Here is a 27241-nt window from a genome sequence, read left to right on the forward strand (position 1 = left end):
GGATCGAACCCTCAACCTCATGGTTCCTAGTCGGATTCGTTAACCACTGAGCCACGACAGGAACTCAGTTTGCATTTACTTCTAACCAGGGAGGTATGGCTGTGCCAAAGGAAGCGCATCCTGAGTCATAGAGTCCCCTGGAAAGTCCTTCCTAATGACCATGTTAGTCCAGCAGTCCTTGAGGAAAGTCAAGGGCACAGGTAAATACCCAGAGGCACTGCCCGGCTGTGGGCCAGCCAGCTGGACACCCATAGGCCCAAGAAGGGCAGTGACCATCACAGGCCGAGATAAACCCAGCCCGTTCCTGTCGGAGCGGCACTGTTCGTGGCCGTGTTCCCAGGACAGCTGCCTGCACTTACCCCTTACGCCGAGGGTCGGTCAGACTCTCAGCGCATGTGGTAAGAAATCGCCTAACCTGAGATGTAGAGTCATTCCAAAGTCCTCGCCCATACGAGGCGAGCTCTCTTAGTTGGTGGGGGCAGCTCTGATGCAGATAATCATGAGAACTGGAGGATGCAAACGTGCTAAGATTTATTCAGGTATTTGTATGTAGTCAGGCAGGTACAGTTATAACTGGAGAAAGGTTGGGAGAAAAAAAAAGGCACAAGTTGTTCTGGCTGTAATGTAACAGGAGAACAAACTTGACTGCGTGCAGCCCCGCCCGGGTGCTCGGCCGCTGAGTCACGCGGGCCCAGCGCCTTTGTTTCTGCCAACGCTGTGAGAACGTTGCCTGCAGCCGATGGCAGGACTGTCCCAAAGAGTCATCTTCTTTTTTAACTTTCTGATTACGGTTGATTTACAATGTTCTGTCCGCTTCAGTACAGTTGATTTACGATGTTTCTGAGCACAGCAAAGTGAAACAATCGTGCATATGCACATGCATCCTTTTTCTGTTCTCTTCCCTTAGGGTTTATCACGGGATATTGAACACAGTTCTGGGTGCTACAGAGTGGGACCTTATTACCCATTCTGCATAGAATACTTGGCATCTGCTGCCCCCAACTCCCACTTCATCCCTCCCCCACCCGCTCGCCACCCTGGCAGCCACAGGCTGTTCTCCAAGGAGCCCTCTTAACTCAGGGTAGAATTCAGGCTTCTTTTACGCGAAGGCCGGAGGGGGAGTTGGGGACGGGAAGGTCAGGGGACGGAAGAGACCCCGGGCCGAGGTCTTTGTTCCTGGTCAGTCGGCTCTAGTCGGTGCAAATCTGGTCTGTTCCGAGGTTCCCGCAGAACTCCGCGAGACAAAGGGTCATTCTTCTCGCTCGCTTTTCCTTATCACCACGGGGGCTTCCCTGAGGAGGGGCTCTCACACTCCAGTTCCTTCAGTAACTAACACGTCGTGTGCACGGCTGAGCAGAGGCTTAGGACGTCGGGGTGAAAGCCGAAGAGATGGGTGCAGCGTGGACTCAGATGTCGAGATTCTACAAGCAGCAGGCAGGTGGGTCTCGGTTCCCGAAGACCAAAGCTAAGAAGCCCGTCGGGCGGCTCTGCACCCTTTGAGAAGGAGCTGGGACTGTTTTATCCGGAACTATTGTTACTGCTTTTCTCGTTTAACTGCCTTTCCTCCAGTGTGCGTTCCCTCACTTCCCTAATTAGTAGCTGCCTGTCCCTGGTCTTTGGCACTCAGGGAAGGCCCAGGAGACCTACAAGAAACACAGGAGTTCCCTGCGTGGCTCAGCAGTAACGAACCCGACTAGGATCCATGAGGACGCAGGTTCGCTCCCTGGCTTTGCTCCGTAGGTTAAGTATCTGGCGCTGCCGTGAGCTATGGTGTAGGTCACAGATGCGGCTGGGATCCTGCGTGGCTGTGGCTGTGACGTAGGCCAGTAGCTGCAGCTCCAATTTGACCCTGGGACCCTGCATATGCTGCAGGTGCAGCCCTGACAGGGAAAGGAAAGAAAGGGGGAGGACCACAGACACTGGGGAGGCCCCGCAGGACCTTGCTCCGTTTCGTAGCCTCTTCTTTGATTCTCCTCGAGCCTAAGGGGAACGGGGGAGGGGGGGGACAAGAAAGGGGGCAAAGCTTTGGATCAAGAGTTTCGTCCTAAACTGCGCAGAGGAACTTGGTTTGGGGGGACTTGGTTTCAAGCCAGAGTAAAGGAGAGAACAGGAGGAAGGAAGGGCCTCGAGTCTTCGTTAAAGTAGGAAAAAGCCTTGAGCCAGCGTTTCGGTGGCAGTGGACACCCATCCTGATGTCACCACTGCTCCTCCTCGTCCAGCTGATTCCCGAGGTCCCCAGGTCTGCACAGGACCAGATGTCAGGCGGCACCTCCTTTACCTGTGAGATGTGTACCCAAGGCTCGGCGCCTCTTCATCTTGCATCCGTGTCAGTGGTCAGGGGCACTTAGTGAGGGGCTGTCTCCCTCTCGCGAAGTTTCCAGAAGACCCAGTCACGAGGCTCCAGACTGTGACCAACAGATCTTGGAGGGTGGATTGAGGAAGCTTTACCTGCTGCTGCTAAGTCTGAGCACAAGCCATCAGAGACGGACGGCAGCTGGGCCCACCAGCCTGGCAGCCAGGTCAGCAGAGGCCGTGCACCGTAGGCATGGGTCTGCAGGGGACCCTCTCCTGGGAGTGGGTTTATGTTTCCCAAAGAGGGTCCTACAGGACCTTCGGCCCAAGAAGTCCAGTCGCTTTGGCCATTTAGATATTTAGGTTTGAGGGTCCCTTTAGTTCTCTCAGCTTTGCTCGATTGAGGGCAAGAGGGACAGTGATGATTCCAAGAAGTCGGCAGCTTTTCCGGGAAGGCTCGTGGGAGCGGCCGGGAGTGGGTGCCTTGGTCACTGGAGACCATGTGACCAAGTAGCCGAGAGACGGACTCTCTGATGGATGGTTTCTTTGCCCCCATGAGGGCATCTTTCCTGCGACAACGGAAGGCTTCCACCCCTCAGGAAGCCAAACACGATGACAGGAACACACTGACACCCCCGCGAAGCAGCGGGGGTTCGGAGGGAGGTGGTTTGAGGCCTCTGGGCACAAAATAGCTTCTCCAGGTCATGGACCTGGCATGCGGACACTGATGGCAAACTGTCTCGAGATTTTGTAGACGTCTCCCTGCCAATGCTTATTTACCATCTGAATCATGTTAAGTGCACTTGGGGTAATGGGAGGTAAAAGCTGAAAACGGGGCTTGCCAGGGAGCCAGGAAGAACCTAGAAGCCGCTTGGGGTTTCCCGCAGCCCCCGCTGTTTGATCCACAGCCATTGTTTCCGCATCTCTGTGTCCCCAAGGCAGGAGCAGCCCACCGCCCCGTCCACAGAAACATCGGGTTGCAAAAGTCTGACAACGAGAGGCCATTTCTGCAGAAACAGAGTGGACTTCACCTACCGGCCAGTCTTTACCGATGCTGCTGCTGCTGCCTGTGCAACGAGACGAGCTGGGGTAGTTCCCTGACACTCAGGGTCAGTTTTCCCAGTGGGACCCCAATTTTGATGACAGCGACTTCAGAAGATAAGAAGATAGCAGGAGAAAGGTCATTTAACTTGTTGCCCCCCCCCCGCCCCCTTAATTGGCCTTGTCCGGGGCATGTGGAAGTTCCCGGGTCAGGGATCGAACCCGAGCCACTGCAGGGACCACCCCAGATACTTAACTCACTGCACCACAAAGGAACTCCGAGGACATTTTAAGAGGAAGGTGGTGGAGGTGGAAGCAGGGGTAGGGTCAGAAGCCTATGCTGGGTCAGTTCCGAGGGAAAACTCTGGACAGCGGGAAGGGTAAATACACGTCACCTCCAGCGTCAAAGCTGCGTCTGCCCACTTTGCAGCTGCGGCTGTGACCTTAAGGCAGCTGAGGCGGGTGTCAGCGCTGAGTCAGGGTGCTTCTGACCGACCGTCCCTGCGACAGCCTCCCAGGGCCTAGCTCCTCAGGCACAAATAAAGTGACAGGTTTGGAAGTGCTGGGCAGCCCAGGGTGGGCGTTCTCCCAGCACGCGTTTTAGTCTCGGAAAGGCCAGCTCCCATTTACCCTGCTGGGGAGGGGGCTCAGGACTGAGAAGTCTGTGCATAAAGTGGGGGAGCAAATCAAGAAGACACAGGAACCCAGCGTCGCCCATGCCCAGCGCAGCCTAGAAACGCCCAAGGCTGCCGCTTAGCTGTGGGCCTGGGTAATTCCTGGATCGGCTTAATTCTTTTTGGAGATGGCGGAATCGTCCAGCACTTCCGTTATGACCTAGGTAACGAAGAGTGGATAGAGATAAGTGTCACCTTCCCGGAGACTGTCCTTTCCCGGCTAACGGCTGCAGCAAACGCCTGGGGTCTTCCCTGGATGTGTCTCTGGGGACGGGGCACAGCAGGTCACCGGCGTGGTATAAGAGGGGCCCTACAGCTCGGCGGAGCACTTGGGAGAAGCCGGAGGGGCCCCGGGAACCTCTCAGGCACAGCCCCCCGGGGCTGCTGCTGATCGTTTGGAGTAAAGGCGAACAGGCCTTGGCCTTGGGGTCTAAGGGGGCAGGGAGAGGCCTGAACCAAGGCCGCCAAGAGGGAACCGTTTTGAACCGGCCGGATCTTGTGGCCGAGGGTGTTCAGGTTCCAAACAGCAGGAGACGCGTCACCGACATGTCAACAGCGCCCAGACCCTGGGCAAATCACTGGCCCCTTCTGTCCCTGACCGGCAGGACCTGCGCTGTGGCGGCCGGTCCCCGGGCGCTTAAGTCTCCCGCCAGAGGTGAGACGGGGCCCGGCCTGAGGCCTTCGCGGCTGTCACAGGGTTGAAGGGGAGGTGGGTTTGGTCGCTGAGGGTGGTACAGGGTCAGCCCTCTTTATGGATGCAGCCCACAGATGGGGGGGGGGCGGCTTTGTGGAACGTCTTCCTCTCTGGGTCGGGGACAGCCTGCGGGACGAAAGGACCAGGCCCACGCTGGTCCGGAGCCACCAGCGAGGCCTCACGGGAGGCGAGACCCACCCACACTCGCTGCTGAGGGAGGAGACCGCTGCCCGCGGGGCGAGGGGCCAGCGACCTGCAGCAAAAAGGAACGTGTTCAGGAGCAGGTCCGGCGTCCTTCGCACTGGCTGAGGTAGAAATGCTCTCTGAACGAGCTACCCCACGCGAGGAGTCTGCTGTCCTGTGCGGGTGGGTGTGAAGCAGCGAGGGCAGCCCCGGTATCGATCAGAATTTGGCAAGATTGTCCAGTAATGTTAGCTGTCGTTTCCCCTCGGCTGTTTAAGGATGTTCCCGCCAGCAGTTTCCTGGCGAGCCCCTTGGGGGTCCTGTCAGCCCTGGGAGGGGCACAAGGGGCCTCCTCTGGTGGCGGGAGTGGATGTTGAGGGATTTTCTTGGCACCTTCGAGGACGGCTTTCTGGGTGCCCCAGCGGATCACAGATGAAACACCCTTGGGCCGATGGGTCGGTGGTGGACCTCGAGGGTATGATGTGGGGGCCCAGGCGTGACTTTAGGGTTCTTGCCTTGGAGCTGCTGTGGCTGTAAGGCCACTCATTTGAAGGACCTTTGTTAATGACCTTGGTCCAAAGTCCTTTCAAAGTGTTCAGCCTCGGTCACGAGATGGGGGGGCCGCCCATCCTATTTCCTGCATTTTTATCAGCCTCTAATCTCGGGGGATCCAGAGCAGGCTGGGCACCCCGGTTTATTGCGCGGAGCCTGGAAGGCCATAGAAAGAGCTTCCCCGTGCAGACGATGGATCGCTAATATCCCCCTGAGACTCCGCCGTCCTGCTTCCTAGGTCCATTTTGGGATCCCTGAGTCCAACCAGCTCACACACAGGCAGAAAAAGATCTGGCAGCCCCGGGTCAGAAGCCCAGTAATGACTCCAAACCTAAAATATTTGGGGGGATGCACCCTGGGTTTAGGGAACTTTAAAATTCTGCTCATTGGTTTGGTCTTTGACCAAAGAGTGGACGAGATCCCAGGATCTCAGGCGGCTTTCTTCTCAAAGGCACCTGTGTAATAGCCTCTTCCAGTGGGAAGCTGTCCAGACAGAGAACTGGTACCACACAGGCGCTCAGGCAGGGCCAGTGGGAGCCATGTCAGGCCTACCGTCGTGTTCAGGCACCTCTCAGGTCTTTCATTTCTCATTAGGCAGGATGCCTTTTAATGAAGACATTTTAGAGTCTTGAAGCCTTCTGGAGGCCTCTGCCCACCAACTACAATCAGTGTCCACCTGCTTTTTCTCAGATGCTGCTCAATTAACATTCCTCATGGTAGTCACGCAATTCTAGGTTGTTTTTAATAACATTTGCCATTTTTGTCAGTATTTATAACTTCTGGGACCATAGCTGTTAGACCCCAAATCAGCAAGTGTATCGGAGTCAGGAATCCAAGGATCCTAAGAGCCAAGGCTTTGGGTTTCTTGGAACCAAACTGGTACCCCAAAGGGATGTGCTTCTGGACAGGGGCTGTGCAAGTGCCACGGGGACCTCGCTGCTGAGACGTTTTCTTGGCATTTGCAGGTGGCCCAGAGTCGATCAAACCCATCCTGCAACTGACTTATCCTAACACACGAGGCCTTGGGTCTGAGGACAGCCTGTAGGTGCTCAACCTGTGGTCACCAGTTTTTGCAGCTTTTTGGCCTCTGAGATCACCACTAGCAGTAGCTTCTTTCTGCACAAAATAAGGCAAATATGTGCACTTAACACACCAGCAATCAAGACATGGGGCTCCAGCCTGGCCAGGGAAAGGCCCTGCACATCGGCTCTGGAACCCCGGCCTGGGGAAGGGGTTGGACCATCAGACCTCACCAAAGGGCTCTACACGGATAGAACCCACGGGGGTTCTACACAGACACCTGGGACTTGTGGTCTGAAAAGCCGGGGACTTGTCTCCAGCAGGAGCTGTCCTGCCCTGTAAGCCAATTAGATGGGAGCCTGACCCAGGTAGCAGAGCCCAGAACTGGGAGGGACTTTACCCATGGCCTCTGGAAGCAGCAAGAATTCTGTGAACTCAAAAGGTACCATTGGAGTTCCCGTCGTGGTGCAGTGGTTAACGAATCCAACTAAGAACCCTGAGGCTGCGGGTTCGATCCCTGGCCTTGCTCAGTGGGTTAAGGATCCGGCGTTGCCGTGAGCTGTGGTGTAGGTTGCAGATGCGGCTTGGATCCTGTGCTGCTGTGGCTCTGGCGTAGGCTGGTGGCTACAGCTCCAATTCGATCCCTAGCCTGAGAACCTCCATATGCCGCGGGAGCAGCCCAAGAAATGGCAAAAAGACAAAAACAAAAAACAAAAAACAAAAAACACAACGTACCATGACTGCTTTTCTCCTTGTCACCGAAGCTGCTGGAATTTTCTTTGATCCCACCACTGCCACCAAATCTGTCAAATCACAAATGTTCACTGAGTCACCAACCCATCCAGCAACAGAAAGGAGCTGGGTCAGAGCTGCAGAAAGGCAAGGTGTTTTAAAAGCAGGGAGGGAGCAGAGAGAAGGAGGTCATTAGCAAAGAATGTGTTTTTTCGGGCAAGGTGACTCTTTTAAAGGGGACAGAAGGGGTCTCTTGGGTTTCCTCCTGAGTGCTGACCAGGGAATTCTAGGTTGGCTGGTGAAAGGTCCCATCCCTGGGGAAGGTTGAAACGGCCGTCAGGGTAGGTGTTAAATCTTGTTTTGCTGTCCTAACGTAAGTGACTTCCTTGTGGCTTTGTTGTCTCCTTTTTAACAGAGATTATGAATTTTTGGCAACAGTACTACAGAAATGATGTTGGGACCTCTCCGCCTCGCATAACACAGAGCTTCTGACACGGACAGAAGACAAATCATACTTACTACTAGTCGTGCTGACCTCGGCCACCAGCGAGGGTGGCGTCTACGAGGCCCCCATGTAACATGGCCAGGTTTTCTCTGTAGGGAAGTAGCATGCCGGGCAGATGGTGTAAGACCATACCCATCGTGTTTCTGCTCCAACTCCCACCCACACGTCAGCGCCCTCCAGTGAGTCCGGTCTAGAGCAGCATTATTGTGACGCCGTGTCGTGATTTTCTACTTTCCCCTTCCCTTCTTCCTCTGGTAACTGGATTCTACCGTAAAGAGGGGCTTTCCCTAACCCTCCGTGTGCTTGTTTAATCCACTGCTTCTTTGGGTCAGAAGGGCACGCGGATACGTCTCTCGTTCTTCGGTCTACAGTCCGGGAACTTGCACTGCGTTGCTGCTGAAGCAGTCCCAGCTTGTAGTACCGTGGGTCCCTTGGGGTGCTCCTGCACCCTGGCAGAGCCCTCGCCTGGTTTTGTTCATGTTTCGAGCACTTTCTTACATTCTGGCCCCACAAGATGCTCCAGGTCCATCCAGGGGACTCGCCACCCCAGCCCTGGCGCTGGCCACCTTCCAGGAGGCCTGGTTCCTTTACTGGACGATGGCCTGGCCTCTCGGCCCACACAGGAAGCGCACAGACAGGTACTAACCACACAGTCCACTTATCTGTATCTTTGTGCATGCAGGTTAAAGACCACAAGTTTTACGCAGACCCGGGGGTGGGGTGTGGGCACCTACACTACAGGGCCCGTTCCAAGGCTTCCTCCTCTGCTTCTGACCTCTTTCTCCAGTTCTCACCGACAGAGACTTGTGCTATGGCTCAGTTCTCTTACACAGATCAAACAGCCTCAGAATCCCTAGACCACAGCCCTGAGGGTACCCCCTTCGCCACCTTCCCGGGTGGGGCGCCTTCGTCTGCAGACTCATCTCCGAGCCTGGTTTCCATTTCGGGTGCTCGCCCAGTCCGGATCGGGCTCAGCTGCTCGCTTCCTTTGGGGTATGTGAAGCACCACTTGGGTTCCATCAGAAGCTGTCTTCCCCGGGGTCCTCGCCACCCTGCCCATCCCCTGCCCACCCGCCTCTGCAGTTTCTGGCTTATTCTGCCTGCCTTGTCCGCAAGTGAGCAGACGCCCATTGCCTTCCTTCCGAGAAGAAAGGAAGCCCTGCGGGTGGTCTGCGCTTCTTCTCTCAACAGACCGGCGGTACAGCACGCGCTTCCGTTTAGCGGGATCCTCCTCCCACCCGGCGGCTCTCCTCTCTGCGACGGGCTGGCGGCCACCGTTCCCGGGGTCGCTCTCTTAGTCCAGAGGTTAGGTTGTTCCTAATGTTTTGCAGTGACACCTGGTGTGACAACAAACCCCCGTGTGTGTGCGTATTTCGCATCGTTTGAAGGGCGTCTTCAGGATAGATTTCGGGAACTATCGCCTGGTCAAAGGTAAGTGCACACATATTTTTGTTGTGTCTGACCGAATTCCTTTCAGAATCACACAATTTGCATTCCCCCCGTGACATCTGAGTGTGCTGGTTTTCTTGCAGCTTCAACAACGGAGTGGGTCGTTGTTTACAATTTTTTTGCCCCTTCGATAGGTGAGAAGTGGGGTCTCAGTATTATTGCATTTCTCTAGTGATGAATGATAAGGATTGTTCCTTATGTTCAGAGTCATTTTCTTCCTTCCTTCCTTCCTCTCTTTCTTTCTTCCTTTTTGGCCATACCCGTGGCTTATGGAAGTTCCCAGGCCAGAGAACAACTCAGACATGCAGCTGCAACCTACACCACCCCTGCAGCAACACCAGATCCCTAACCCACTGCGCCACAGGGGAACTTTTTTTTTTTTAATGTAAATTGTCTGTTCATGACTTTTCTCCATTTTTCCTCTTCGGCTTTGTAAGACTCCTTGACGCATTCGGGACATTTGCCCTTTGTCTTTGGTACATGTCCCGAATATTTTCTCCCCATTGCTTACTAGTTTGTATGTTGCATTTTGGTCATGCACATTTAAAAACCACTTATAGGAGTTCCCGTCGTGGCGCAGTGGTTAACGAATCCGACTAGGAACCATGAGGTTGCGGGTTCGGTCCCTGCCCTTGCTCAGTGGGTTAACGATCCAGCGTTGCCGTGAGCTGTGGTGTAGGTTGCAGACGCGGCTCGGATTCCGCGTTGCTGTGGCTCTGGCGTAGGCTGGTGGCTACAGCTCCGATTCAACCCCTAGCCTGGGAACCTCCATATGCCGCGGAAGCGGCCCAAGAAATAGCAACAATAACAACAACAACAACAACAACAAAAAAAAAAAAAAAAAAAAAAAAAAACCACTTATATAGTCATGTTTATTCACCTTTTGTTTTCTCTGCCTTTTTTTGGGGGGGTGGGGGGCTGCAGGTGCGGCATATGGAAGTTCCCAGGCTACGGGTCAAATCAGAGCTGCAGCTGCCGGCCTACACCACAGCCACAGCAATGCCAGATCCAAGCCATATCTGCGACCTACACCACAGCTCACGTCAACGCCACACTGAGCCAGGCCAGGGATTGAAGCCGTGTCCTCATGGATACTAGTCAGATTCCTTTCCACTGAGCCACAGTGGGAACTCCTTACCCTTTGTCTGGATCCTAAATCTTAGTTTCGGTAAAAGACAAAATGCAAATGAGTAAATCTGAAGCTCTAAGTGACTCTTTGTTGAGTCATGAATAGCCAGCATCTCCTCCAGCAGCAGCAGCAGGGAGCTGAGAGGGCCAGCCCAAAGCGGAAGGCTCTGGAAAGGTGGGCCGGGCCGTCTTCTTGGGGACGGGGGCACCAGGAGTTTTATCCCACAGGTGCCCCTGCATCTCTGGGGACGGCGTGGGCCCACGGGGCAGATTGCCTCCTCAGTGCTGGCCGGGAAACTGCAGCCTGGCCTTAAGACCACATTTCTAGGGAAGGCGGAAATGAGCTGAGTTGGGTAGAAGCCTGGATTTCACATCCGGAGCTTCAGCACAAGCGACACCCTTCCGGGCCTGTGTTTTTTCTCTACCAGTTAGAAAGCCCTCTTTACCCTGTGCTCCAAGAGGAATTCACACCTGCTCTCTTCCCGCGCTTGTGCAGTTTCAGCGTCCAGGTCAGCCCCAAGCCTGCTGAGCCCCAGGCTCGAGCATCCCTCTGCGCCAGCCTAAGCCTGGACTTCCCTGTTCCAGTCCTGAGGCCTGTGTCTCGACAGCCCGGCACGGCCCAGAGTTGATTATGGGAATTATGTTAGCAACATTTTTCAGGGTGCTGGGTCCAGCTGGCTGATGACTCAGATACAACGTCGCTCAACCGGCTGTTTTTCTTTTCAGGTTTCCACTTCCTGCGCTGGCAGCCGCTTTCCTGGGGATCCTGGGGATGGGTGGGGTGCTGCCTCCAGGGCCCTGCTGGGCGGGGTCCCCTCCTCATCAAGGCCTGGGGTCCAGCCTCCATGGTGGGGCTGTAGGCAGAAGCCACAGCCTGAGGTGTGCTGCTCTCGGGGGTGACCACTGACCAGAGAGACTTCCCCACCGCCTCCCCTCTCTCCCTTGGACACCCCAGTCTCTGCTCCTGGAGCATCCTGGGGTTTTGCCCAGAAAACCTCTGGGAGGCGGAAAGAGCCTCAGCTGTGAGCCTGCAGCTCTGGTGATGGGAAAATCCTCTTCGGGGAGTTCCCTGGTGGCCAAATGGCTGGGATGCAGGGCTATCGCCACCGCAGCCCAGGTTCAACCCCTTGTCTGGAACTGAGATCCCACATCCAGCCACTGACGATGTGGCCAAAAAAAGAGAATCATATTCATCCTTGCACCCTTTTAAAGGAGCGCGACCCTGTGTGTGTTGATTTAACCCTAGAGGGCTGAAAACTCCGGCAGGGAGAGGAAGGCAGGGACCCAAAGTGCTCAGGGGACCCCTAGCCCCTGCTGCCTCTCCCTCCAACTCCAGGGCCACGGATAGAAGACCCTGAGAAGGATTTTGTCCTTAAACGGAAGGGGAGCAGGATTTGCCGGCTTTGGCAGAAGGCTTATTTTGAGCTAAAGGCATCAACATCGGGCAGCTTCAGGCAAAGTGCTTTACCTGCCCTGTGGCCACTGTGTGACGTACCAGGAGGCTGGATGGGGAAGCGGTGTAGACTTACTGCAAACAGAGAAGCCTTTCTTTCACATCCTTTTGTGCCCCCAGGCCCCACCCCTCTCCTTAGCTCAGGAAGTTAGAAAAGCCACAATTACCGGCTGCCCTTTGGGTCTCATGGGTGTTTTTCTTTTGGTTTGGTTTTTGGCCCATGGCACAAGGCAGTGCCAATTCCAGTCTCATGGTCGCATGTCTTTAGGGGGCTCCGATACACGCAAAATTTGTTTTTCTTCTGCTACCTTGTTTTATATCAATTTAATTATTACACAAGCCAAAAACCCTAGAAGGGAAGAAGGGGAAAGCCTTCCCACCCCAACACACACACAGCAAAACCGACTGTTTTTTCATTGTTGAAGCGTTCCCAGACCGTGAGCCCAAACCCTGCAAACCCAGGCTGGCTCATGTGTAGGGAGTCCATCCCACCTCCCAGCTGCCTCCCCGCCCATAAATCATCAGAAACAGCAGCAACAGGACAAAGCTCTGACTTTCCCAACATTTGCCACTGTTCTCTTTCCTAGTACTTGAACTTTTTTTGGATTTGAACTTGAGAACTTTAGTTCAGTTCCTTTGAGGCTTAGATTACTGTAGGAAGAATCAATGCCTGTACCGTAATTTCTCCTAGGATAGGGTTTATATTCAAATTTGGGCTATCACAGCATCACAGCCTCTTGGCGCTGGAAAGTGTAGTTTCCGCTGCACTGGATGACGCAGTTGAGGGTAAGGTGGGGTGGAAAGCAGGATGAGATGGGAACCGGGGCCCCAGTTCGTCTGAAGAACAGTCTGTTCTTGTCCATGTCAAGATGTTAAGGGGGCGAAGACCCCCAGCCCCCCGCAGAGGGTCCCCACAGGGCTGCCACCTGGAGGGAGGCAGGGCCCAGCCTGGTGGACGCTGCTTCTCAGCGGGGCAGCCTGGTGGGACCTTGGCATCAGGCCACACTGGTTAAGGAAGCAAAGGCCGGGGCCTGGGGGCTGGGCCCTGCTTATCTCTTTGGAGGTTGGGAGGGGTCTTCTGGGAGGAGCTGAAAGGCAGGAGATTTCACCCACGTGCAGGCTGACAAGTGAACCTAAAACGGTTTTAGAGGACAGAGCCCCTGGTCAGGGGGAAACAACACCCCACTGCCCACAACACATCCTCGGGTGTTCCCACAGGGGCCTGCAGACCCGAGCAGAGGAATCGAAGGCTTCTGCGCCCACATCACCTTTGCCCCAAGGGCCACCTCCTACCGCCTGCAGCCCCTCTCCTCCTCCTCCTCCTCCTCCTCACCAGATGGCCCGTGGTCTAGGGAGACAGGGCACCCAGACCGCTGCCAGCAGGCTCACCGGCTCTGAGGTTCAGGCAGGCTCCAGGGAGCTGCCTTCGCAGCCGGAGGTTGGAGGGGCTCCCCAAGGCTCAGATCTGAGGGGAAATGTTGGGGCCCCACCCGTGGCCCCTTTTCTAAGCTGGGCTCCCCGTCACAAGTTCAGCAAAGGAGATGCCCCAGTCCCCGCCGCCCCCCCTCTTCCTCTGCTGGTCTCAGAGGGGAGCACGCCCACAAACCCACCCTCGCGTCTCCTGTACTTTCACCTCTTCTCACAAACAAAGCTCTGCTGCCCTCAGGGCCCGACAGACCTTTGCGCCCGCGCCCCTCCCACTTCCCGGCCTCCCGGCCTCCGGGCCTCCCCGCTCCCCCGCCTCCCGCGAGCCGGCGCCGTCACTTCGGGGAATCGGCGGGGGTGGAAGCGGCAGCCACGCCCCCGCCCTGGGTTCCCGCGCCCCCGCCCTGGGTTCCCGCGCCCCCGCCCGGTCGTGTGCTCTCCGCCCCCACCCGGGTCCCTGAGTTCCCCATCCCCACGCCCCCGATCCCCGTCCTCAGTCCCCGCGCCCCCCACCCTGGTCCCTGTGCTCCCCGTCCCTGCGCTCCCCGTCGCCGCGCGTCCTCCAGCCCCCCACCCCGGTGCCTGTGCTCCCGGTCCCCGCGTTCCCCCAGCCCCCCCCCCAGGTCCCTGCACTCCCAGCCCCAGGAATTTGCCGCCCCCTCACAGGACACCACCTGAGCCGCTTGGATGACTCAGGCCCCCCTCAGCAGCTCGCCAGATGCAAACCCTTACCTCCCGAAAGGCTCCGACCCCCGCCCCACCGCCTCCTGGAGACAGGAGCCGGGGCGCCTCCGCAGTCCTCGCCGATCACGCGTGGGCCTGCGACGCCACCTGGTGGCCTCCAGGACAAAACGCGGCTGCAGGGACAGGGAAGGGTTGCTGGACCCAAGTAGGGGTTCTTGTCTTAGCCTGGGGCTGTTGACCCAGCGCTGATGGAGAGGGACCTGCAGAGATGTGGAAGGAATGGTGGCTGGACAAGCCCTGCTGCTGTGGGGTCAGGACCAGCGTCTGCAGGAAGAGACTGCCCAGCTCCTCCAGGGAGTCCCCCAGCTGGGCAGGACACCCTGCCCTCACAAGGAGTTCGGGACATGCTGGGAGGAAGGACCAGCCCTGCCCTCAAGGAGCTTAAAGCGCAGTAGGGAAAAGACAAAAATACAAACAAATAAGCAAGCAGGAAACATCAACCACACCGCAATTTTTAAAGTTTAAAACAAGAAAGGAGGATATGGAGTTGCTACCACGGCTCACAAGTTAAGGATCCGGCATCGCCACGAGCTGCGGCATGGTCACAGATCCCACTGGGATCGCACTGCTGTGGCTGTGGGGCAGGCCCCCAGCTGCAGCTCCGATTCCACCCCTAGCCCGGGACCCTCCACATGCTGCAGGTGCGGCCCTAAAAAGAGCAACAAATAAGTAGTAGGAGGTTACGTTCGGGATTTGGTAAGCGCCAGGAGGAACACGAAGCCCTGCGACTCACACCTTGTGATGACATGGGAGGAAGTGAGGGATCTCTAAGAAAGTGCGGCTAGTGAGAGCCAGGGATGAAAGCCTCTAAGGGAGGAGCTGCGGGGAACATTCTGGCTAGAGGAGACAGCCATACAAAGGCCCTGGGGCACAGAAAGGCAGTGTATCCCTCCAGAAAAGGGAATCCAGAGAGGAAGTGGTCAGAGGCCAGATCTGGGTGGGGGCGGGGACTCAGAGCAGCCACAGGGCAGTGGCAAGGCCTGCATGATGCTGGTCGGGTCCTGGATGAGTGGTGCATGCAGGGGCTGAGCTGCCCATGACCCAGGCAGAACTGCAGCCTCACAGAGGATGCCAGGAATAAGCCTCTCTCCACTCAACAGGTGCCGATGGGAGACAGCGAGAAGTGGGGTCATGGCATACGGCCTCACACGGCAGCACCAGATCCTGCCCCGTGTCCCAGGGGTGGTGTGATGGGCGGCATGCAGTGGGTCATGTCACCGCTGAGGGACCCAGGGCTGTGGGGCAAGCAGAAAATCCACCAAGTCCCTGCTCCAGGAGGAGGCAGTCAGTGGTGGTCCTTCTGGGTCCCCTTGACTTGGCTGGGGGTGTCAGCGATGGCTACAGAAACTACTCAGCCTCAGACAGTGGACCCCACAATCTGGCCATTCAGCAAGGACACATGGGACGCATGGGGCCTGCAGCCACCAGCCTCCCTCAACAATCCTACCCTCAGCCAAACTCAAATTGGCACAGGTCAGAGGTGCTGGCGGGCTGGGCCACCTGCTCACTGTGTCCCATGCATGTCCCATTTGTCCACCCGCAGGGTAAGGTGACCCACAGAACTGGCCTCCGCCTTGCTCCCAGGATGCTGGCTCAGGTCTTCAGGAGTCCCAGAGTGGTGCAGGCCACATCTCAGATGACCCTTAGCTTCTTTTCTGAGGGCCTGCCGGTGGCATCAACCCAAACACAGCAGGAGGCGATCCTCCCCCCTCAGCCAACACAAGCCCAAGCCATCTGCTGTCCATCGGGACCCACACAGGTGCCGACCTTGGGCAGGGCTGTCTCACCCACCTGGTAGATGGGGTTCGAACTATTGTCCCTGGGCATGGAGAGAGGAGACAGGAGACAGGACACAACCTGGGGGTCTGATGAGAGGACATAGCTGGAGATAGAGGTTAGGAAGCAATAGAGTTGACGATGGCTAGAAGGCAGCCCCATTCCCCATGGAAAAGCATCTGAGGCCCCCCCTCCCCACGTCTGAACAGGAAACCCGGGTTGAATTTGGTCTGGATCACTGGCACATGGGTTTGCTTAAGCCATGGGAGCAATATCACCAAGCATCTGCAGCCTGAGTTGCTGCACCCAGCCTAACCCAAGACTGCAGTTTCCACAGACATTAAGGGTCATGACGGGACACTGTGAACCCTGTGCCCACAGATGTGACAACTTTGATGGCATGGACAAATTCCTTGAAAGACACAGACTATGAAAACTCACACAAATAGCTCTATTTCTAGTAAAAACTGAATCAGTAATTAATACTCTTCCAAACAAGAAAGCCTCAGGCCCAGATTGTTCCACTGGTGAATTGTACCAAACACTTAAGGAGGAAATGACACCAATTATCTGCACTCTTTTCTGGAAAATAGAAACAAAGAGCACGCTTCCTCATTTTGAGGCCAAAATTAACCTAATAAAACCAAAAACAGACAAAGATACAAGAAGAAGAGAAAACCACAGACCGACATCTCTCACTATAAATGCAAAAATTCCCAACAAAATATTAGCAAATTAAATCCAACAATTAATTATGCACGCAAAATAGTTACTTACTACTAAGTGGAATTTATTCCAGGTATGAAAGGCCGACTCAATATTTTTATTTTTTATTACTCAGTGGATTTTATTCCATTTACAGGTGTCCAGTGATCATCACAACCCAATTTTACAGCATGTCCATCCCAAACCCCGGCCCATCCCCTACCCCCCAACCTGTCTCCTCTGGAAACCATATGTTTTTCCAACTCTGTGAGTCAGGAGTATCTGTTCTACAAAGAAGTCCACTGTGTCCTTTTTTTAGATTCCACATATAAGTGATAACATATGATGCTGGTGTCTCACTGTCTGACTAACTTCACTTAGCATGATAATTTCTAGGTCCCTCCATGTTGCTGCAAATGCCATTATTTCTTTCCTTTTAATGGCTGAGTAATATTCCATTGTGTATATGGACCACCTCTTCTTGATCCACTCCTCTGTCAACGGACATTTAGGTTGCTTCCATGTCTTGGCTGTTGCACATAGCGCTGCAATGAACATGGTGGTACGTGTGTCTTTGTGAGTCGTGGTTGACTTAGAAAGTCCAGAGATGCCCAGGAGTGGGGTTCCTGGATCAAATGGTCATTCTGTTTTCAGTCCATACTGTTTTCCACAGTGGCTGCACCAATTTACATTCCCACCAAGTGTCATAGGACTCCATTTTCTCCACACCCTCTCCAGCATTTATTGTTTGTAGACTTTTTGATGATGGCCTTTCTGGCCAGTGGTACCTCGGAGTGGTTTTGACGTGTGTTTCTCTAATAATGAGTGATGTTGAACATCTTTTCACGTGTTTTTTGGCCATCTGTATGTCTTCTTTGGATAATTGCCTGTTTAGACCTTCTGCCCATTTTTTGATGGGGTTGTTTGTTTTTTTGGTATTGAGCTGCAGGAGGTGTTTATAAATTTTGGAGATTAATCCCTTGGCAGTTGCTTCATTTGCAAATATTTTCTCCCATTCTGTGGATTGTCCTTTTGTTTTGTGGTTTCCTTTGCTGTGCAGAAAATTTTAAGTTTAATTAAGTCCCATTTGTTTATTTTTGTTTTTATTGTCATTACTCTAGGATGTGGATCTGAGAAGCTACTGCTGTGGTTTATGTCGGAGCATGTTTGGGCTATGTTTTTCTCTAAGAGTTTTACAGTATCCAGTCATATATTTAGGTTTTTAATCCATTTTGAGTTTATCTTTGTGTACGGTGTTAGGAAGTGTTCCAGTTTCATTCTTTTACATGTAGCTGTCCTGTTTTCCCAGCACCACTTACTGAAGGGACTGTCTTTTCCCCACTGTATATTCTTGGCTCCCTTGTCACAGATTAGTTGACTGAAGATGGATGGGTTTAATTCTGGGTGATTCAATATTTTTAAAATCAATAAATGTAATCCATCACATCTACAGGCCAAGAAAGAAACATAATATCACCTTATCAATTGTAGAAAAAGCATTGGCAAAACTAAATACCCATTCATAACTAAAATTCTCAACAAGCTGGGAACAGAGGGGAAATTCCTCAATGTGATCAACAATATTTACCAAAAAAGTACACCACTAACATCATACTTAACTGCGAGAAACCAGATGACTTCCGCTTAAGATCAGGAACAAGGCAAGGATGCCCTCTCTCGCTCCTATTCAACCCTGTACTAGAAATCCAGGACAATGAAATGAGACAAGAGGCAAAATATATACAGATTGGGAAGGAAGAAATAAAACTACCTTTGTTCACAGATGACAAGCGTGTCTATGTAGGAGACCCAAAGAATTAACAAAACAAAGACACTCCTGGATTGAATAAGCAATTATAACAAGGTTGCAGGAAACAAGATTAACGTACAAAAGGCCACTGCTTTCCTATATACTAGCAATGAACTATGGAAATTTGACATTCCAAACACAACTCCATTTGCATCAGCACCCCAGAAAATCAAATACTTAGGTATCAAAATCTAAGTAAATAATGTACAGGAGCCACATGAGGAAGACTATAAAACTCTGATGAATGAAATCAAAGATCTAAATAAGGGGAGAGATAGTCCATGTTCACTGATAGGGACTCAATATTGCTAAGATGTCATTTCTTCCCAACTTGACCCACTGATTCAGCGCAATCCCAACCAAAACCCCAGCAAGTTATTTTATAGAGATTGACAAACTGATTCCAAAGTTTATATGAAAAAGCAAACATCCTGAATAGCCAACATTATACTGGAAAGAATGACCAAGCTGGAGGACTGATGCTATATATACAACTTAGCGTAAAGTGGCAGAAGACCAGACATAGATCAGTGGAGCAGAAGAGAGAGCCCCAAACAGACGCACACACAGAGTCAACTGATCGTTGATAAGGGAGCAAAGGCAGCACAGTGGAGAAGGACAGTTTTTTCAACCAATCTTGCTGGAACGAGTGGACATCCGCAGGTAAAAAATGAGTCCAGTCACAAACCTTATACTTTTTATAAAAACTAACTAAAAATTTGGAGTTCCCATCATGGCTCAGTGATTAACAAACCCGACTAGTATCCATGAGGATACAGGTTCAATCCCCGGCCTTGCTCAGTGGGTTAAGGATCCAGCATTGCCATGAGCTGTGGGGTAGGTCACAGGCGCGGCTTGGATCCCACATTGCTACGGCTGTGGCATAGACCAGCAGCTATAGCTCCGATTCAACCCCTAGCCAAGGTGTGGCCCTAAAAAGACAGAATACAAAAAAACAAACAAACACCTAAATAAAAATTTATCACAAACCAAAACAATAGAACTTCTAGAAGATAACACAAGAGAAAATCTGAGCTTGGATTTGGTGACAATGTTTTAAATACAACAACATAAGTGCTGTCCCTGAAAGAAAAAATTGATTAGCTGGGCTTTATTAAAAGTTTAAAATTCTGCTCTGCTAAATATACTGTTAAGACAGTGTAAAGACAAGCCACAGATTAGGAGAAAATATTTCCAAAACATATATTCAATATAGAATTGTATCCAAAATGTACAAGGAATGCTTAAAAATCAACACTAAGAAAACAAGTAACCCAACTTTAAAATGGGCAAAAGATCTGAACAGATACTTCGCCAAAGAAGATGTACAGATGTCAAATAAGCATCTGAAAAGATGGTCAGCATCGTATGTCGCTGGGGAATTGAAAATAAGATGCCAATGGAATGGCTAAAATGTAAAATCTAACAACACTGAATGTCAGCAGGGATCAGGAGCGAGAGGGGCTTTCACTCTTCGCTGGTGGGAATGCAAAACGGCAGCCACTCGGGAAGACATCTGACTGTTTCCTACAAAGCTAAACATGACGTACTGTACAATTCAGTAACTGCACTCCTAAGTGTTTATCCAATTGTTGAAAACTTTATCCAGTAAGTTCAAAACTTGTGCCCACACAAAAACCAAACAGCCACACTGGAAGCGGCCAGAATGTCTTTCAAGGGGAAGGTGCATCCGTACACTGGAGTATCATTCAGTGATAAAAAGAAAATGCTATCAACCCACAAAAAGACGAAAGAAACTAGAAATGTGCACGGTTAAGTGAAAGAAGCCGGTTTGAAAAGGCTCCATGATATGTGGTTCCAACTCTGATATTCTGGAAAGGGGAAACCAGGGAGACAGTAAAGGGTCAGTGGTTGCCAGAGGCCCAGAGAGAGCTGGGCGGGGAGAACAAGTGGAGAGGGGATTTTTCGGCCTATAGCGAGACGGTTCTGTGCGGTGTTGTGATGGTGCATTTGTCAAAACCCATGGGACAGAACAACACAAAGAGGAAACATAAGTATGCAAACTAAAAAAAAAAATCATTTAGGGAGTTCTCTTGTGGCACAGTGGGCTGAGGATCTGGCATTGTCACTGAGGTGGCTTGGGTCACTGCTGTGGCAAGTGTTTCATTCCTGGCCCGGGAACTTCCACAGGTGCAGCCAAAAAAAAAAAAAAGGTCATTTCGGAGGCTGGCGAATCCAGGACGGAGAGCAGACCGTGGCAGGAGAAGGTTCCCTTGCTGAGGTCCTGGAGGGAAGGTGCCGACCTCAGTGGCCTTGGAAACAAGTGGGGTCTGTAGGAGTGAGGGGACACAGCTGTGCTCTGGCGACGAAGCAGGTAAACAGCTGTCCCCGCTGGGATCAAGCGGGTGGGGCCGGGGGTCTCACTGCTGGAGCGGGAAGTTACAGGAAACGGAGGGAGGGTGACCTGTGGGTAGCAGACCCTGGCTGGAGACACAGGCGGGAACTCACGTCCAGCCTAATGGAGAGACGGGTGGGCCACACAGGAGTGTTCGTAACATGTGCACATATGCAAGGTGGGCGCACATATATGTCTTTGCTTTGTCTGCTGAGAGGCACAAAGAAACAACACCCCATAGCAATGAACGCACCTGTCTCCCAGATGGTGGTCGCTAAGACAGGAACCAGGTTCCTTAAGGAAACGGCTGACTCTGGGCCTGGAACAAAGAAATATGCAGGATGCGCCGAGGGCATCTCGCACTGCTGGAAAGTAAGGAGGTGCTCAAAAAACGAAACAAAAAAGACGGGGCATGTCAAAGGGATACAGGAGCCAACTGACAGAGCTCCCAGGGCCAAAGCTGGAACAAATCGAACAAAACAATCAAGTAAGATTATATTATAACCCAGATACAATCACACGGACAGAAATGAAGGACTGGGTAAAGCAATAAACGGAGGAGGCGATGCCGCTGCGGCACGGCGGGATCGGCAGCATCTCCGGAGCTTTGGGTCGCAGGTGTGATCCCTGGCCCGACACAGCGGCTTAAGGATCCAGCATTGCCGTAGTTGTGGCATCTGTGGCTCGGATCTGATCCCAGGCCGGGAATGTGGTGTGGGGCAGCCAAAAAAGAAAAATAAAGAAATAAGACAAACATTGTTCGAAATTTTTTAAGTGAAAAAATAAATGGGCAGAAGAGGCAAATCTCCCATGCTGAGAACTCCAAATAAATTATGCAGATGCTCCACACACAGGAGGGAGAGCTTGAGCCCCCCAGCCCTCAGGTGCGGACTGCGCGTGGGCCTCCTTCCAGAAAGCACAGGACGCAAGAGGCGGGGCAAGCGGTTTACCGTGAACCTTCCCCCAGCCTCCTGGGTCACGTCCATCGGACGGTGGGTCCGGCCTCCTGGGTCATGCCCATCGGACGGTGGGTCCGGCCTGTGGTCAGTCCCCGGGTACAGAATGTGACCACTGGAGTAGACACACTCAGCAATTGGCAGAATCCCACACTGTTCCCTGACCACGGAGTGAGCGCCGTCGTTGTGGGAAAGGTCGAGGGGAGGCCGCGAGGCCTGCCTCTCCCGAGGAAGAGAATAAACCACAGCGGAAACGCATCCCTGGAGGTGAGCACCACGACGCGGACAGAAGGGGGCGAGAGGAGGACTCCCAGCTCGTCGGCAGAGCACATGCGGGCCGGCGCGCGGCAGCCCAGGCGAGCTGAACCCAACCGCAGCCGCTCCCTCCACGCCACGGCGGCGCTTCGAGCACATCAGCACGGGCTCGCGGCTTGGCGCAGCCGCGTCTGTGCCACACTTGTGAGTAAGGCCCGTCGGAAGAGTTTGCTTTCAAGAGGCAGGGTCAGCACGCCACACTCGCTGCCCGCCTTCAGAGGCAGGGCAGCCCCGTGTCATAGCACGCCCATGGGGACCTGGCTCACTGGTCCCTCCCGCTGTTCCATGACGCTGGTGATGTCAGTTTGGACCCGCGGAGCAGAAAGTGGCCCCTCTCCTTAGAAGGACATACGGATGCCAGAGAGCGGAAATGAGCTCTGCAGAAAGGCCAGGGCTGGCCGCCTCTGAAATTCCTGGGGTCCGGCAGCCAAGTGCGTGTCCAGGTAACCCTTCCCAAGTCATCAGCAAGTGGCTGCATCCAGTCCCATCGGCCACGAAGGAGGAGGCATAACGCCTGGCTTGGCTTGTTATCAGGGAGGCGACGCCCCTCCTGCAGCTGTGCTACTCCCGCCCCTAAGCTAAGTGACCCAAAGTGAGAGAAAGCAAAGAAAGCACTCCCCAGCAGGTCAGGCAGCCACACAGGCCCTCTGCCACGGTGCCTGAGTGCCAGCCCTGCAGTGAGTCACAAAGCTCTGCCACCCGCTGGTGGTAACTCACCACCTGGAGACTGAACACGCAGCCATGAGCCAAGGCTAAGCCATCACCTGCGAAGCCAACGTGAGCTGGGTGCTGTGGGAGCCAGCGCCCACTGACTGGTTTCTGCTCCCTCCCAGGGCTGGGGAGGGGGCTGCAGGACAGAGATGAGGGCGAGCCCTCAGGTGGGTAGATGACAAGCAGTGTCCTGGCTGGACGAGGCAAGAGGCATGGACCCACACTGGTGGCGGGCAGGGACTAGTTCTCCAGCCGCTGGATCCCCAGACACCAGGAAGGAACACGGTTGGAAAGCTGGAGACGAGGACTTCTGGGGAAAGGCATGCAGAATTCTCCGGGCATGCCCAGAATCCAAAGAACCTGTGTGCCACGAGAGCTGTCTCAGCAGAGGTGGACCTTAATAATCAGGTGGACAAAGTGGCCCATTCCGAGGGGATGCCAGCCTCTCTCCCCGGCACCTCTCACCCTTGGTCAGCAGGGTGAGGCGCCAAGTAGCCGAGGCGGGGGAGAGAGCTCTGCACGACATCGGGCTTGGACTTCCTTCCACCCGCGAAGGCTGATCTGGCCGCTGTCCCTGCCAGGCGCCCAACTGCCCAAAGCGGAGACCAGCCCCTGCCCCTCTTCCATCATGTGCGTGGTGTCTTTGGGGGTCAGTGCCTCCATCTTACTGGAATGACACCTACTCAGGGTATAGACAGCCCTTCCTTGCCTGCAGTGCTTTGGCCAAGGCCCTCCCGTGGGCGCACAGAATAGGCTGCATCCGTCCAGCCTCCCTTCCAACCAGGCACTCACCTCACAGCAAAAGAAGTGCAGCAGCGGGTCCATGCTCACAGGGCCCAGTGGTCCTGCACACTCCCATCTCCCTGAAGCAGCCGGCCTGGTAGAACGGTGGACAGAGAGTGGACTGGCCTCTGGAAGACTTGGTTGGGAGCTGGCTGGGCGTCAACCGGTGGAGCTGGGGTGATGCCTTCTAGGTTTTCTCAATCAGCAGTCCCGGGGTGCAGGTATTGGAGGGTGAAACGAGTAGGTCCACGGTGAATTGCTGGCTTCCCATCCCTGCCACTCAGCTACGCTGGCCCAGCAGTCTCAGATGCCAAAGCAGGAGTGCATTAGGGGGCCCAGCTCTCCTGGTTTGCCCAGAACTTTCCTGGGTTCAAAACTGAATATGCCACATCCTAGGAAACCCCTCGGTCCTGGGCAAGCCCTAGAGTGCTTCCACCAGGGGGCACACTGGACTGGAAGTTGGCAGCCAGGTGGCCAGGTGGCTGGTCACGGAAGGGAGGGCTGAGTTTCTATTGCAGAACTGAGCACGGAGGCAAGAGTCTGGCAGGCGGGAGATGCTCTAGGGTTTCTGAACGCCCCTTGGGCAGAGAAAATGACCTGAAACAGAACCACCCACTGCAGGCACAGCCCCTCTCCAGGCACTCCACCAGACAGAGAACCACGACCAGCTGAGGCGCTGGCTGACACAGAGCGAGCAGCGGGCAGAGGAAGAAGGCGGTGGTGAGTACCAGCTATGGCCACATGGCTGCAGTGACGAGAGCCCCTTCCTTAGCTTCATGCAGGGCGCGTGGGCACTTGTTCAACCCGCCCCCTCCCCCTTTTATCTAGCATATGTGAATATCGGTTAATCTTACACGTCGGTGTTTGTGTTATTAACTCACAAACCCTCTTAACATTCTCAAAGACAGCAGCTTATCCCGTTAGAGCCAGTGCCACCCAAAGATGGACGAAGTGAAACGAAACTTTCATCAGTCTCTTCCGAGAGATTAGCTGGTCTTGGCGGGGATACCTGGTTTTGCCTTTGTTTGGATTGGGAAGTTAACCAGGGTTTAAAGTCAAAGTGTGTGCACGTGCTGAGCTTCCAAGGAGTCTGCTGGGTGGTTCCATTTCCCAGTCTCCCCTTCCCTGTGTGGTCCAGGTCAGAGGGGCAAAAGAGGAGAGGCCTCAGGGAGTGGTGGCTGCTGCCGTCCCAAAGGCTGTCGTGGCCAGATGTGGTTGCGGGGGAACGGCCGTGGCCAGCAGATCCAGCCTGTCTTCCTTTTCACTCCCTCTCTGCCTTCTGCCCTTCCTCCCACACTGGCCTCCAGGCCAACAGAGGGGACCTCCTGGACCCTCCACAGCAGTGGTGTCCCCAGCACTTCCTTCCTGGCACCCACTTCCGAAGCTTGCTTTCCAAAGACCTGGTTTAACTTTCAGATCAGGTGTCGTTTCTCCAAACAGTGAACCCCTAGTGATCACTCTCGTGGAAGAAACCCTCCCCCCAACCTCTCTAGGCTGTCACCACACTTTCTTTTCTCTTCTTCTTTTTTTTTTCCCCTTTGGTCTCTTTAGGCTGTACTAACTGCATATGGAGGTGCCCGGGCTAAGGGTCAAATCAGAGCCACAGTCACCAGCCTACACCACAGCCACAGCAAAGCCAGATCCAAACCCCACACCACAGCTCACGGCAACACCGGATCCTTAACCCACTGAGCAGGGCCGGAGCTTGAACCTGCATCCTCCTGGATACCAGTCAGCTTTGTTTCCACTGAGCCACAATGGGAACTCCGCTCACACTGTATTTTCTTCACAGCATTTAGCACCACTGGAACTTATTGTTGGCTCACATGTGTCTCTGCCTAGGAAAACAGACACTCCATGAAGGAGGCACCTTTTTTTTTTTCATCGTCCACAGTTTATATGAGGTTCGTTTTTTATGTTGGACATTTCTGTGGTTTTGACAAACGCATAGCTCCCTGTATCTACCACCACAGTGTTAAGCGTAATAGTTTCGCTGCCCCCAAATCCGCTGGGCTCCACATGTTTATCTCCTTCCTGCCCCCCAAAACCCGTCTCTATAGTTTTGCTTTTCCCAGAATGACATAGAGTCGGATTCACACAGTACGTCACCTTTTCAGGTTGGTTTTTTTCAGTTAGCAATATACATTTAAAGTCTTCCATGAAAGGAGGCACCTGATCTGCCTTGTTTGTTACCGTTCTCCTTAAGTCTCTGGCTTCTAAGGGTCCCGGGTACCTATTGGCTGGATGGGCACTTGGTGCAGAATCAGGGGTGAGAGGGGAAGGGCACACACGGCAGCATGAAGACGCACGTTTGTATATACAAGGTCTGGAGAAAATACAGGAAATGATGAGATTCAAGGCACAGAACTACAAATGGAACGTTCAAAATATGCACAACTTGCTCTCTCCCTTAATGAAGGTACAGATACAGACATGGAAAGAGACTGGAGGAGGGAAGGGATGAGAATGGGCTGGGGAAGGTTTGAAGGGATGTGGGTGTTGTTCATACGACAGATGACATTACAGTGGAAAGTGGCCACCTTGATTCTATGCCCCAAAGTGAAAATGCAAGGGAAAGCGGGTGGCAGTGTGAGCACGGCAACTTCTTGGACAATCTTCCCAAGAGGAAGTGGGGCCCACAGCCCCTCCTCTCACGCCTGGGTGGTCTGTGACAGCATGTGGCAGAACTGGGGTGTGGTGACTCACGGGATCCCCTTTGCTGGAGCCCGGAGGCCACCGCCCTGGAGAGGCCATGCCCAGGTGCTCTGCCTAATCATCCCGCCGAGCTCGGACTCAAGGGCCCAGAAGGCCCCAGACGACTCCGGCCTGGCCACCAGAGTCACCCCCAGCTGGCCACATCTTCCCACCTGAGGCCAGAGACATCCTGGGGCAGAGGAGAGCTGTCCTGTGGGGCCCCATCTGAATTCCCAAACCACAGAAGCCATGTGCTTAAGCAACAGCTGTTTTACAACCTGGCTTGTTACACAGTAACAGAAAACTGGAAGAGATGGAGGGAGGGACAGAGAAAAGAGTCAGGCTGGCAGCTGGGTAAAGGGAAGGCTGGAGATGGGACAGGGAGGGGTTGAGGAGGCCTGGGCAAGACTGGGAACCAAGTGGGGCACAGTTCATCAGCAACCCACACCTGCCCCCCCCCACCTCCAGTGCAGCAAGAGCCACCCCTTGGACCCCACCACTCAGCTCAGACACAGAAGGGTTCCCTCCTGTTCCCTCGCACATGGCCCTGCCTCTTCTGCCTGTGCACCTCCATCTTCACTCTGCCTTGGCGGAGGCCACCACCTTGCCCTTCTGCTGCCCCTGTCCACGTGGCAGCCAGGCCAGACCCTGGCTCTCCAAGCTGAGGTCCCTTGGTGGTTCCTCATGCCCTTCAGGGTGAAGCCATGTGCTTTTGAGACCCTCTCAGTCTTGCCTGCATGGAGCCTGTCCACCCCTACACACCCAGCCACCCTGACCCACCATCGTCACCTTCTCTCTGTGTTTTTCCCAAAACTTGCTGTTTCTTTTCTTGACTTTGAGCCGCATTCCTCCTGGTCGGAGTTGGAGGGTCTCCCCAACTCCAAGCCCAGGCTGCCCACATCCCTCCCCTCACATTCCCCAAGCTCCTAGGGCCTCCCCATCACCCGTCCCTACACCCTTGTTCCCCGTGTGCCCACTGTCCCCCAACCCATGGCCTGCGCCTCCAGCATCCTCCATCACCACACCTTGTGTCCCTGGCTTCCCCTGCCCCGCATCCCCCCGCCCTGTGCACCACCCCCTGCCCCGTGCACTCTCAGACCCTTGACTCCTGTCCCGTAGCCCACTCACCTCCGCATACAGGCATCCCGGGTCCTCCGCATCCCCGGGTCCCCGAGCCCCCGCGCTGCTCCGGGCCGGCGCGCCCAGGTGGATGCGCGCGCGTTGCGTGGAGACAAGCGGCGGG

At 54.1% G+C, this 27241-nt stretch overlaps 3 long non-coding RNA genes across 5 annotated transcripts; 1 reads left to right on the top strand and 2 right to left on the bottom strand.

The window, feature by feature from the left end:
• On the bottom strand, nucleotides 518–27233 carry LOC102166195. 2 transcript variants are annotated; one of them, XR_002341369.1, is made up of 4 exons: nucleotides 27127–27233; nucleotides 13881–14092; nucleotides 7192–7259; nucleotides 518–6552 (listed from the first exon to the last, which is right to left on the bottom strand). It is a non-coding gene; the product is annotated as an uncharacterized LOC102166195 (long non-coding RNA). The 2 variants fall into 2 exon arrangements; XR_002341370.1 differs by having other exon boundaries at nucleotides 7192–7325.
• Nucleotides 3349–13522, top strand: LOC110259204. Of its 2 annotated transcripts, XR_002341372.1 has the most exons (4): nucleotides 3349–3472; nucleotides 7604–8686; nucleotides 9025–9124; nucleotides 10997–13522. It is a non-coding gene; the product is annotated as an uncharacterized LOC110259204 (long non-coding RNA). The 2 variants fall into 2 exon arrangements; XR_002341371.1 differs by having other exon boundaries at nucleotides 7604–9124.
• LOC110259205 lies at nucleotides 17776–24912 on the bottom strand. The gene is made up of 3 exons (XR_002341373.1): nucleotides 23314–24912; nucleotides 20793–20858; nucleotides 17776–17820 (listed from the first exon to the last, which is right to left on the bottom strand). It is a non-coding gene; the product is annotated as an uncharacterized LOC110259205 (long non-coding RNA).

This window comes from Sus scrofa, chromosome 2 (assembly GCF_000003025.6).
Source record: "Sus scrofa isolate TJ Tabasco breed Duroc chromosome 2, Sscrofa11.1, whole genome shotgun sequence".
NCBI classification, from domain to species: domain Eukaryota; kingdom Metazoa; phylum Chordata; class Mammalia; order Artiodactyla; family Suidae; genus Sus; species Sus scrofa.